The following is a 12,382-nucleotide window of genomic DNA, read 5'->3' as shown; positions in this document are numbered from 1 at the left end:
CAATTCCCGGCATATCCCCCAATTTCCAAGCAAAGATGTCCGCGTATTCCTTTATAAGTTTGATTAGCGCGGCTTCTCTTTCTTCATCCATCAAGGTGCCTATTCAGATAATCTTCGGATTTCCCTCAGTACCTATGTTGATTTCTTTAGCTTCTTCGACAGGCGTAAACGTGGTTTTTGGTTCCCCCAAGATAGGAACATTCTTTGATTGCTATTTGGTGGGCTCTCCGTCTTCTTTTGTCGCGGAGGTGCTTGCTTCTGCGCTGCCAGTGGTGCTTACGTTCAGAAGGCTTTTTCCGGAGATTTCTTCCAGATATGTATCTATGGTTATCTCTTTATTTTTGGCTCTTCGGGACTGGTGCTTTTCTTCCCGCTCATTATTGATCTGATTCTGTAAGGTCTGACATTCCCGCGCAGTTACTTGGTCTACTTTAATTTCCATGACTCCCTGGGGTGTTGGGAATCTGAGATATTGATGGTAGGTTGCCTCTACTCCCTTGAGCTTGTGAACCCATCTTCTTCTGATGATGGCGTTGTAATGTGAAGGTGCATCTACGACGCTGAATCGAGTGTCCACTTTCATGGGCCCTGCGTCTACTTGTAAGACAATGTCCCTTAGGAGCTTTGTAGCTGCGCCGTTGAATCCGTAGATGATGTAGTAAGATGACAGCAGTTGCTCGTCGTTGAGTTCCATACGTTTGAACGTGTCATAGAACAGGACGTTGACTGAGCTTCCTCTATCGATGAGAATTTTCTTGACATTGCACCCTGCTATTGGGAGTGTGAGGACTAGAGGATCATTATGGTCTTCCATGTCTTCTTCCACATCGTCTGCATCGAAAGTCATGGGCGCGTTCATCCATTGTTCGTGCTCGTTTACCTCTTTCCCATCGAACTTATAAAGCTCACAATAATCTTCCAATTTTTTTCTCAATCTCTTCCCAATCTGGGCGGTTAGGGATGGTCCTTGAATCTCTGAACATGAAATCGTGTTGAGGGTGCGGTTTCCTTTTGGTAATTGAACCTGCTTTCCTCTCTTGGTTCTATCTTCGTTATCAATCTTCTGTATATATTGCTTCAGGTCTCCTGCGTCGATTAGTTTTTGAATCATTATCTTGAGATTTTTGCACTTTTCTGTTTGATGACCGTTGAAACAGTGGTATTCACAGTATTCCTTGGATTTTTTTGATCTATTAGGCTGCTTTCCCTTGGACCATGGCCAATCGAAGTTCTCCCTACCTTTGATCTCTCTCAGGATACGCGAATAACTGGTATTCATCTTGGTATAGATTTGATCTTTAAATTTTCGATCACCTCTTCGTCTATCATCCCTTCGTTCTTTCCTTTCTTCGTTGGGACGTTCTTCTGTGATTCCTCTTTTGGACCCGCTGGCTTGATCCACGGAATTTGTGCGTGTGGGACGTTGAGTATGAGCTCTGGGATTTTCACGCTGAATTTCTTCTAACCTTTCATTCTTTTCTATGATTATCCGGAGATCTCCTTCGGTGGTAGGGGTGGTTCCGTGGATCTCGACAAATAAAGGACTCATCCTGTCCATCCCCCATTTTTAGCAGTTGATACTAACCACGGGATCTACTTTGACAATAGCTTGGAAAATATTGTGCCATCTATTAGTATATTCTCTGATGGTCTCTTTGTATTTCATCTCCAGCGAGAATAGTTTGTCCATGCCGGTATTGACAACCTTGTTGTACATTTATGTTGCAAGAAATTTTTCTGTGAGTTGGTCGTAGGAGTCGATGGAGTTTGATGGAAAGTTATCAAACCATGACAACGCGGACCCTTTTAAACTTGATGGGAAGTATCTGCACAGTATGGAATCTTCGTTATCCCAACGGGCCATCATTCGATTATAACATCGAAGATGAGCCGCAAGATCAGTTGATCCGTCATAGCAATCGAAAGCAGGAACCGAAAACTTCTGCGGTATGGAAGCCCTGGCCAAGTGTGGTGTCAGCGGGGTAGTGTTTGCTTCCTTCATCACTTGCTCTAGCCTTCCGCCTCCCTTCCTAGTCTTTAGCTCCTTGATTTCTGCCAGCATCTCAGCACGCAGACTTTCCATTGCGATATGGTGTTCCTCATGAATGGTAGATTTTGCTCGTGAGAAGGTGGTACCGTTGTAGTAGTCTGATTTCTCGGGATTGTAATCGGGGTCTGATCTTTGGCTGCTCCTTGCTCCTATTCGATTCAATGGAAGTGGGTTGTTTGCGATCACCATTCTTCTATCTTGATTAGGTGCTACAGCCTTGGAGTTGGCTTCGTCGCGTTGGTTTTCTACCTCTGCTCTATGAATGATTCTTTCCTTTAGTGTTTGGTTCTCTTGTGCTAATATCGCCAAAGCATCTGCGTATGCCTTCTGGTTCTTCCTTAATTCTGTCAGCTCGGCCATCATCTGAGCGGAATGATTTGACCCTTGATTTGGTGTTCCTGCCCGCAATTTCTCATCAGCGGCTATGGTTTGTTCCTCATCCAAGATCTGTATTACTGGTTCTGGTGGGTCTAACTGTTCACCTTGGGACCTCGACGGTTGTTGTGAGGGTTGACCTGCTATTAGAAGCGGTTGCTTGGCTGGAAAGGGTATGTTCTGTTCGTTGGTTAAGGGCATCCAGTAGAGGGTTTGTTGTATTCCTGACTCTGCCACGACTTCCTGATGTTCCTGTAGTTGAGCATTGGTTACTCTGGGAGCTCCAACTTTGGATCCGCCATCTCTTGAAGCTCCTGTTTTGGCTGCCGCGGCATTTACTGCGTTTGCTGCGATGATGTTGGCATTGATGGGGGGAATGCTTTATGCATTATCCTGCGCCCTATCCGCTTCCTTTAGCTTTTCACCTCTCTGCTTATTCCTAGTTACCACTGGGGTTGTCCTTGGAATCTCTTTTGAAGGAACTTTAGCCTTCCCGACATCTTTGCTTCTCTCAATCTTTTAATATTTTCCTGAAAGAGAGAGAAAAAATCACAAAGGCAATGGGTCCCACGTGATATCTATTAGCGTTTTGAGTCCTCAAAGGTGTAAAATCTTGAAAATACTTAAGGCGTCCATCTGTGTAGATGACAGCAGATCTGTTCGAAGTTTTGATTTTCAAAGACCTAAAAACTTAGAAAATGCATGAAGAATCAAATCTACTTAGATAAACGCGGATCTGTTCATAATTTTGATTTTCAAAGACGTGAAAACTTAGAAAATGCATGAAGAATCAGATCTACTTAGATAAACGCGGATTTGTTAAAAATTTTTGTTTTTGAAATCATGAACGGAAAAAACCGTAGTGTTCCATACATCGTTATTTTCAGAAAACGAAGCCTGAAACAAGTCACAGGAGAAGATAAATCTTTTACCGGAATGAAGGTCCCTGTTTCTAGCGCCAGATTGTGAACACAAATATCTGGTGTCATATGAGTATTCACAAATAATGCGCGCAGACTCATGACAATACAGTAAATAAGTTGCGCCTGAGGGGAATGGATAGGTTATGTCGAATCCTTGACTCAGAGTTCTAATACTCTTCCTCGTCTCATCAACTACAATCATTGTTCTTGGCTCATACAATAAGATAAATAGTGGATGAAATATAAAATGTACGAACATGATATACCATAAGTATCGAATTGAACATATAAAGTATAAATGCATGAATATAGATGAAACGATTAACTTATATGATTCATCACTCAGATCTCTTTCTACGGGTTTGGGTTTTTCATTATATGTATGAAGGTTACAGAAATAGTCTAATGACTTTGAGACCAATATAAGCCTGCGTAGCAGGAGGAACTTCACTTACACTTTCTCTATCTCTCTGTCTCTCTCCTATTCTACTCTCAATGTTTTTTTTTGGCCTCTCTTCACTTGGGAGAGAGGGGTATTTATAGGGAGGTTACGTGGGGTCCACTTCTGAAGCCCGTTATAACCTTATCCTCTTGTGTTTTGTGCCACTCACGCAGAAGTCTTCATGTTCTCGGCTGCACCTGCGTGTTCTTTCTGGATACGCAGTATTATCTGCGCTTCCAATACAGACTGACTGACACGTATGCTGTTTGAGGGTATTTAATGCGGGTAGTTGAGATGTCTGTCCGTGGTAGACAGCTGTCCTCTGCCCCTGTCTTGTCTGCGTCAGTATGACTATCCCCAGCCGTAGATCTTAGATCTTTCTAGGGATAGGATAAAGTGACTCTTGGCTTTCCACGCGTGATATCATATCTTGATGCCCTTAGCCGCATGTCCTCCACGTGTGTCTTTGTGGGCACGTGGAAGAAGATGAAATGTGTACCTACAGTCAAGATGTTTTCCACGTTGTAAGATCAAGTGAGAGTGGTAGATATCCCAAAACACGCGAGGTAGCATTATGGAATATTTTCCATGCTTCTCATTGTTATCTTTTCGTTGCTTTGGTGCTCTAAGATTGCTTCATGTGGTTGTTGGTTATTTTACTATCACAATTTTTGTAATACCCCGATATTCGACAATGGTTAGCCAAATGGAATATAAGTAATGAGTTTTCCTTCCCTAATACAGAGGTATGATAGGTTTACTTGACTGAGTTGTGGAGAAAAACTTCTCAATTAAGCACGCTCGACCGGGAGTAGTCACAGGATGGGTGACCTCTCGGGAAGTTGTTGTTGGATGACCGAAGGGATGCTCGTTGAAAAACCCCACACCATCGGATAACCGCAGTGGCTAAGTGGGAAAAATATCGGTGTTCGTTGGGATACATATATGGACGGGTTGCTTGTGCTCAGGTGGGAGAGTATGCTGGGCTGTTATGCCAGATACCGATCTTACAAGAGACAAGGAAGGTCAACATTATATTGATGCCTTTTCAGCACAATTAGGTCCAGAGTTGGTAGAAAACTCTACAGTTAAGCGTGCTCAGGCGGGAGAAATCCAAGGATGGGTGACCTCCCGGAAAGTTGTTGTTGGATGATTGCAGCGATGTCCGTTGAAAAATTTATCCTATCCTGCATGTATTGTTGCCGCATTCCGCTAATGCTGTTGTGATAACCGCCACATAATAAAATCTCATATGCTTAATGAATTTTAAAACTTCTAACGTACTTGAAAAAGCGTGGGTCTGACAAACTCACCCAATATTTCGTTTAGGAAATCTGTATGGACAAACTCCAATATAATTCTAAGAGAATGAACTAGACAGTCATACTCAATTAATGGAAATATATCCAAGAGTTGTATCTCAATTTCTCAAATCAATCTGCAATCGAACAGATGGAAATCTGTGAGCCAGATTTATATGAGAAATAACTTGAATGGTACCAAAGACCAATATCAAGTGTCAATCAATTTATATCAACTACCATAGGTTGGATTATCTAATTGATTGAATTATGCACAACCTGTGATATTTCAATTATATATAAAATATAATGAGGAAAAGAAATAACACAGACACCAGAAATTTTGTTAACGAGGAAACCGCAAATGCATAAAAACTTCGACACCTAGTCCAGATTTGAACACCACGCTGTATTAAACCGCTACAAACACTATCCTACTCCAAGTTAACATCGGACTGGAATGTAGTTGAGCCTTAACCAATGTCACACTAATCAAGGTACAGTCGCGTTCCTTACGCCTCTGAATCCCAGCAGGACTCCGCGCACTTGATTCCCTTAGCTGATCTCACCCACAACTAAGAGTTGCTACGATCCAAAGTCGAAGACTTAATAAACCAATCTGTCTCACACAGAAAAGTCTATTGAATAGATAAATCTGTCTCCCACAGAAATACCTATGAGTTTTGTTCCGTCTTTTGATAAATCAAGGTGAACAGGAACCAATTGATACACCGGTCTTATATTCCCGAAGAACATCCTAGTAATATCAATCACCTCACAGTAATCTTAATCGTATGGTACAGAAACAACATATTGTGGAATCACAAACGATGAGACGAAGATGTTTGTGACTAATTTTTTTCTTGCCTATCGGAGATTAAATCTCGAGAAAATCTTAGAGAACATAGTACTCAATACGATAGAAAACAGCAAGATCAGAACACGCAACTACAGAGAAAATAGTTGGGTCTGGCTTCACAATCCCAATGAAGTCTTCAAGTCGTTAACCTCAAGGGTTTCGTAAAAAACCTAAGGTTAAAAGAGAATCAACTCTAGTCGCAGCTAGCATCACACAAGAGGTGTGGGGATTAGGTTTCCCAGTTACTAGAGTTCTCCCTTATATATTCTTCAAATCAGGGTTTGCAATCAATGCTACCTTCGTAATAAAGCATTCAATATTTGCCGTTAGATGAAAACCAGATTAGACTCAGGCTAATGTCTTTCAACCGTTAGATCTAACTTAGCTTGTTACACATAAATGAAAAGTGACTTCATTTAGATATGAGTAACCATACCTAAAAGTGTGCACCTTGTTGGCTCAACAATAGTTAACCGAAGTTATCCATATGAACACTTTTATATCAACCTGATTCATCTTAAACATAACTAGTTCGAATGACTCAAATGAAACTAGTTCTAGAATTGTTCAATTGTTTATATTCTCATAGAAGTATACAAGACACAATTGAAGCAAAATCTATTTTGATTCACATGAATCAATTCATGAACATTATAACCACGGTTTTCAAAAGGTTGCATTCCTTAATATATAAATGTATTAGTTCATGAACAAATCAATTTTAGAACATAACCTACTCAAGTATGAAAACGGGTACGGATACCTAAGTGGCGGACTAAGTTTGGGTTCGCCAGTATGCGAACGGGTATGCAAACTTCTAAACTCAATTGAATTTACGGACATGACTTTACGCATACGGGTATGCATACTAAGTTCTCGGACTTTCATTAACCAACCAGTACGCGTACGGGTATGCATACTATGGTTCCCGGACTTGGAATAACATGCAACAGTTTAGCATACAAGTACGCATACTGTGATATATCCTATCATGGTTAATTTTTCTAAACTCCCATTTCAATTATCGAAACATTCTTAGAAGACGACAATAACCGTCTCACACAAACTATTAGCTTCAAGGCAATTTTCAAGTGATCGAATGATCAATACGAAACATTCCGAGTATACATCAAATGACTGTCTCACACAAATTATGTAAGATGTTACCATGCGATTTTCACATGATCATCTTCAAGAACATAAGATGAATTCGGTTAAAGCGAAAGCTTACCAATATATTTTGAGAAATATGTAAGCGAGTTAAACTCATCTCGAAATATAAAATGCGTATAATCGAAGTCTATATAGCTATACGACTTTTGTCTCAAATAGGAGATAGAGATAGACTTTTGAGTGACAGAGGAGTTCAAGTCTTCACATACTTTTTTTTGATGAAGTTCCACAAACTCCCCTTAGTAGTTCCTCGTCTTCAATCGATGAACGCCGTGAAGTCTAATGCTCAACTACACTTATTATCCTAATCCGAGACTTAGCTATAAGTAGACTAGAAATCAAGACTTATAGTTTTGACAACGAAACTTGACAAACAAGCTTGAGATAGCAATGCTTGCGAGTTCGACCAAGCAGTGCTCTAACAATACTATTTCCGGTTTCTATAAAATATTTTCATTTTCCAAATTTTCTTCTTTGAGCGTATTTACACTACAAAACAAGTAGCTTCTAAGGACGGCTGTTTTGAAAAAACCGTCCGTAAAGAAGGATATTTGGGACGGTGATGGCCTGACCGTCCCTAATAGTCATAAAATATTTAAATCAAAGCTAAAATATGTCCGTCCCAAAAAGAAAACATGGCCAAATAGTATTAATGACGGTGGAACAAGGGACGGTACATAAACCGTCCCTAATACCTCTTGGGACGACTTTTTGTCCTCTTGGGATATTTTTTGACCGTCCCAAGAGGCCTTCTATTTTGTAGTGTTAGAAGTTTTCTCTCCATCATTTGCAAAAAAAAAAAATGTTGTTTCATAAATCTTTTCATTTTTTGTCGAGGAGTCCATTATCTAACTGATGTTTTTTTCGCGCATCATCACACTCTAAAATGACTCAACAACGGTCTTCGTCGGTACCGAGGTTAGTGATCTATACCTTTTTTACTTCTCTATTTATTGTTATTTTTTGTTTTTTGTGCTTATGTACTTTTTCTCCTCTTGCATGTCTCTGATCTTTGTGCTTCTTTAAAAAATCTTAGTCGATGAAGCTTTCAGCTGTTGAGTATAAGTTTCAGCATCCTCTGGGTATCTTTGAAACTTACCATATTTAAGTTTTCAAGGTCTCGTATGCCCATCTTAAGGGTTCCAAGGGTATCGTGACTCTTAAACTTATCGGAAAATGGGTCATTTGTCCAAATATTTTTAAATCACGGTTCAAGTGGACGAGTAAAATGTAGTTCGGGTGAAATGACCAAAAAAAAGAATAGCAAGGATGAAACTGGATTCATCCTAGCTTAAATTTAAAAAATAGCATGATGAAACTGGATATATCCTCTGTAAATTAAAAATAAGAAAAAATATTTGAAAATGGGCACGATGAAACTGGTTACATCCTGCCTATTTTTACATTTTTTTTCATTTAAAAAGTATCAAAATCTAACTGTCCATTTCACCCAGGAATTGTTGATTTTGGTCTTTTTAACCAATTTTGTGTAAACTTATATAACAACATTGGTCATTTAACAAGATTTTTATTTGTGAACGCAAGTTGAACGCGGGGTTGAGATTTCCCTTGTACGATCCTTAAGATTCATTTCAGTACGAGGTTCTTGCTCGAAATAATCCCAACGAGATATATTTCAATAATCGGGGAATTGGTAGAGACTGCTTCACGAGGCCACTCGTAGGATTCACGATTGTTGTACAGTCGGAGAAGATTATGAGCTTGTCTCACGATGTCAGGCGAGATAGGAAGTTCTACATACCCTCTACTTTTTATTAAAGCTACCACATTCCCCCGGTTATCCAAAAAATTCAAGGTTGGGGTCTATCGAACTCAAATACCCCTTGATCATTATTCAGTGGTCTAATCTTTTTTCAAGACGAAGATTTAGTGTGTCGTTCAACAAAAATCTGCTCAAGGTTTATGATGTTGGATGTTTCAAGTGCTCACTTATTGTTGAAGTCCCATATGTTTATGGATGGGTTTTTCCCAACACTCATACTCGGGTTTTTTTTCTATTCATAACCGTCTCACCATCTGTCGTCCTTGATATTTAAGTCGGGTTGAGGACCCACGACTCACTCGACCCCTTAACTTGATCTCATATATGATGAGGATGGCGAAGATGGACAAATGATGAGGATGTTGGAAAAAATACAGTTTTATGTGAATAAAAATTACTAATAAAAAGGTTTTTCCAAAAATAAAAACACCTTCCAAATTTTATCGGGTTAGGGTTTTATATATATGAAGTTTTTTTTTTTGATTGCATATATATATATAGAAAAACCTCTCTGATATCCCCTAGGGTTTTTAGTACTTCTTCTTCGTTTTTTCGATGTTTGATACGAGGGTTTTAAGTGCTAACGATTCGTGAGTTTTCCGCTGCCAAGTTCTAGAAGGACAAGTTTGAATGTGCTATTCAAGCTTGTTAAGATTGTTGTATCTTGGAGGCAGATGTACCCGTAGGGCTATAGCATCATCTTTTTAGAGTGTAGCCGGGCATTCTTGTCTTAAGGACAGTATGTTGAACATGCGCCTCAATCTACCATTACCGTTTTTCTTGTTTCCATGGTGTTTAGCAGGATATTCAAGACATTAACAGTTGACTAAGGAGAACACACGAAAATCAGATAAGTGCCTCTTATATTATTTAGTTGTTTGATTCATTTTTAATTGTTATTTTCCAACAATCTTAAGACAAGAATAGCATCGCAGTAACAATTGAAAAAAAAAATCAAACAAGGAATGTTAACTATGTTTTTCTAGTCAAATATCTAATGTGGTATAATTCAAATCAGATCAGGTGTACTGCAGGCTAACTTTGTTGAGCCAGCTCATGATAAACAAGGGTTTGAACGTACAACTGTGCTTGCTAGGCTTGAAGCACGACTTGTCCAGATGCAAAAGACATACTCGACCACACTCTGTCATAAAGTTGGATACTCCTGTCGACGTAACAAGAAGCTTGTAGCAGCTGGAGATAGTTCGCCCGATTTTCTTCTTCGGTAATCATCCAAAAGTACGATGGGATCTACATCATGTTGGGAACATGTAGGGTAAAGGTGATAACGGAAAGCCAACCAGCAGATTTCGACCTAGATCAAGTTCTTCATAAGAGGATGACAGTGACTCTGAAAGGCCGCCTGACATTCGAAAGGAGACAAAAACTCACGGTTCTTCATTATCGTAGCAGCAACAGTATTTATAATTATTTGATCGAATCTGCCAATGGCGGTGATAACAAGCACGAGACCTTGCCTTCCTCTGTCTACGAGGGTGTGACGATTTCGTCCAGTTTGGAAAGCAGTGGTGATGAATCTTATGATACTATTACCCTTTCTCAAAGGCTGAAGAGGAAAGGGAAAGGAGAAGGCTAACAAACCAGAATGTTGAGTTCTCTGAAAGTCCAGGTCTTTCCAGCGTTGAACATGATGTGTCCTTATATGACTCTAGAAGTGGTGATGGTACTATTACCAGAAGAGGGAGGTGAGGAGAAGGCTATAAACCATAACACTGAATTCCGAATAAACAATACCATAGACCGTTTCAAATCCTAGTTCATATCTCCCCAATCAAGACCCATGCAAACCCTGATTCTCATCTTTATTTTCCTTACAATCAAAACCTTTTAAGTAATCTAGTGATGGGTTGACAATGGAGTATTGGTTATGGGATACCTGTGGTGTGGAGGAACCTTCACTCATACAGAGGAAAACCCAAAGACGGCTTATGATATTTCCTCCCAAAACTAAGACTATGGAGGTCCTCTCTAAATTGAAGAAAAATGACTTTTTCAGTTCACTAAGATGGCAGAGAGCTGTTTTGATAAAGTAAAACACTGTAATGACAGGTAGTCTTCCGGCTGTTCCAAAATGGCACAAACACCCTGAGTATGGACAAGTATACAGATATTGCCGAGTTTTCTCGATGTGTATACTGTGGTGTTGAACAGAAAGTCTTGGATGAAATTGCACAGAGGGTAAGTAAGAGGACGCACGACATGAAATGGTTGCGAATGCAGAGGTGCAACAAGAGAGAGAACACTGGCATTGGTACGAAGATATAAAGCTCACAATCAAGGACGAGGCTCAGTTGATAGATGGATGATGAAACAAATGTTCAATGACATACTATAAAGCTCAGCCAACTGCAGAGCATGACATCGATCGAAAAGCAAATTCATAGACTGGCTCCAGTAACGAATTTTGGAGCTTAGATTTGGAATTTGTCATCGATTGAAAAACATATCGTACTTGTCAACATAGTTTGTCAATCTGTACCAGAAACAACAGTACATCTGGTGTTGTTTGAAACCAACAAAAAGTATTCCCACTAAAAAAGTCACTTACAGTCCCAAAACTCTAGTGAAATCAGGTGATTCAGTTAACATCCAGTGGAGTGGGATAGAATCACCATCAGAATCAGATTGGCTGGGCATATACTCGCCACCGAATTCATCAAACAATAGTTATATCGGTTACGTTTTCTTATCTTCTTGTGAAAAGTGGAAAACTGGGTCTTGTTCAATCAATCGATCAAAATATGAGTTTCGGATCTTCAGATGGAGAGATGATGATGAGACTGGTAAAAAAGAGGTTGATCCTGATCATAACCCTGTACCAGGAACGAAGCATATGTTGGAGAAATCAGAAGGAGAACTAGGTTTCGAGACTGGGAAAGGACCGGAGCAAATTCATTTGGCGTTTACAGACTATGAAGATGAAATGAGGGTTATGTTCATAACTGAAGATGGAAAACACAATTATGTCAAGTATGGAACAGATGGAGGTGACATGAATATGGTTGTGAAGACATTAGTCAGCAGGTATGAAAGGGAAGATATGTGTGATGCTCCTGCTAATCATAGTATTGGATGGAGAGATCCTGGTTTTATTCATGATGGAGTGATCAAAAACCTGAAATCACACAAGAGGTATTATTACAAGGTAAGAAACTTCCCTGAAAAATGAGGCGATGAATGCGGGAACAGGAGCACTAGGTTGTTCCAACAAAAGTGCATTCTCCATTGACCAAAACATCCGTGAAGGTACCGGTAAGTATTGTGCAGCAATTCATCTCCTTCAATATCATGTAACAGTACAGTGGATTTCACGTCAGGTACTCACTCATCTAGAAAGATGCTCTTGTTTGCATGTTTGTTTTGAGTTATTTAAATATCTTCTTGGAGTGAGATTGATGAATTATGGTAGACAGTCCTAAGATAATTCGTCTATGTGATTGTCATTGAGAAGCTAT

Source organism: Papaver somniferum, chromosome 11 (genome assembly GCF_003573695.1).
Source record: "Papaver somniferum cultivar HN1 chromosome 11, ASM357369v1, whole genome shotgun sequence".
Lineage (NCBI taxonomy): Eukaryota > Viridiplantae > Streptophyta > Magnoliopsida > Ranunculales > Papaveraceae > Papaver > Papaver somniferum.
This window is presented reverse-complemented; position numbering follows the sequence as displayed.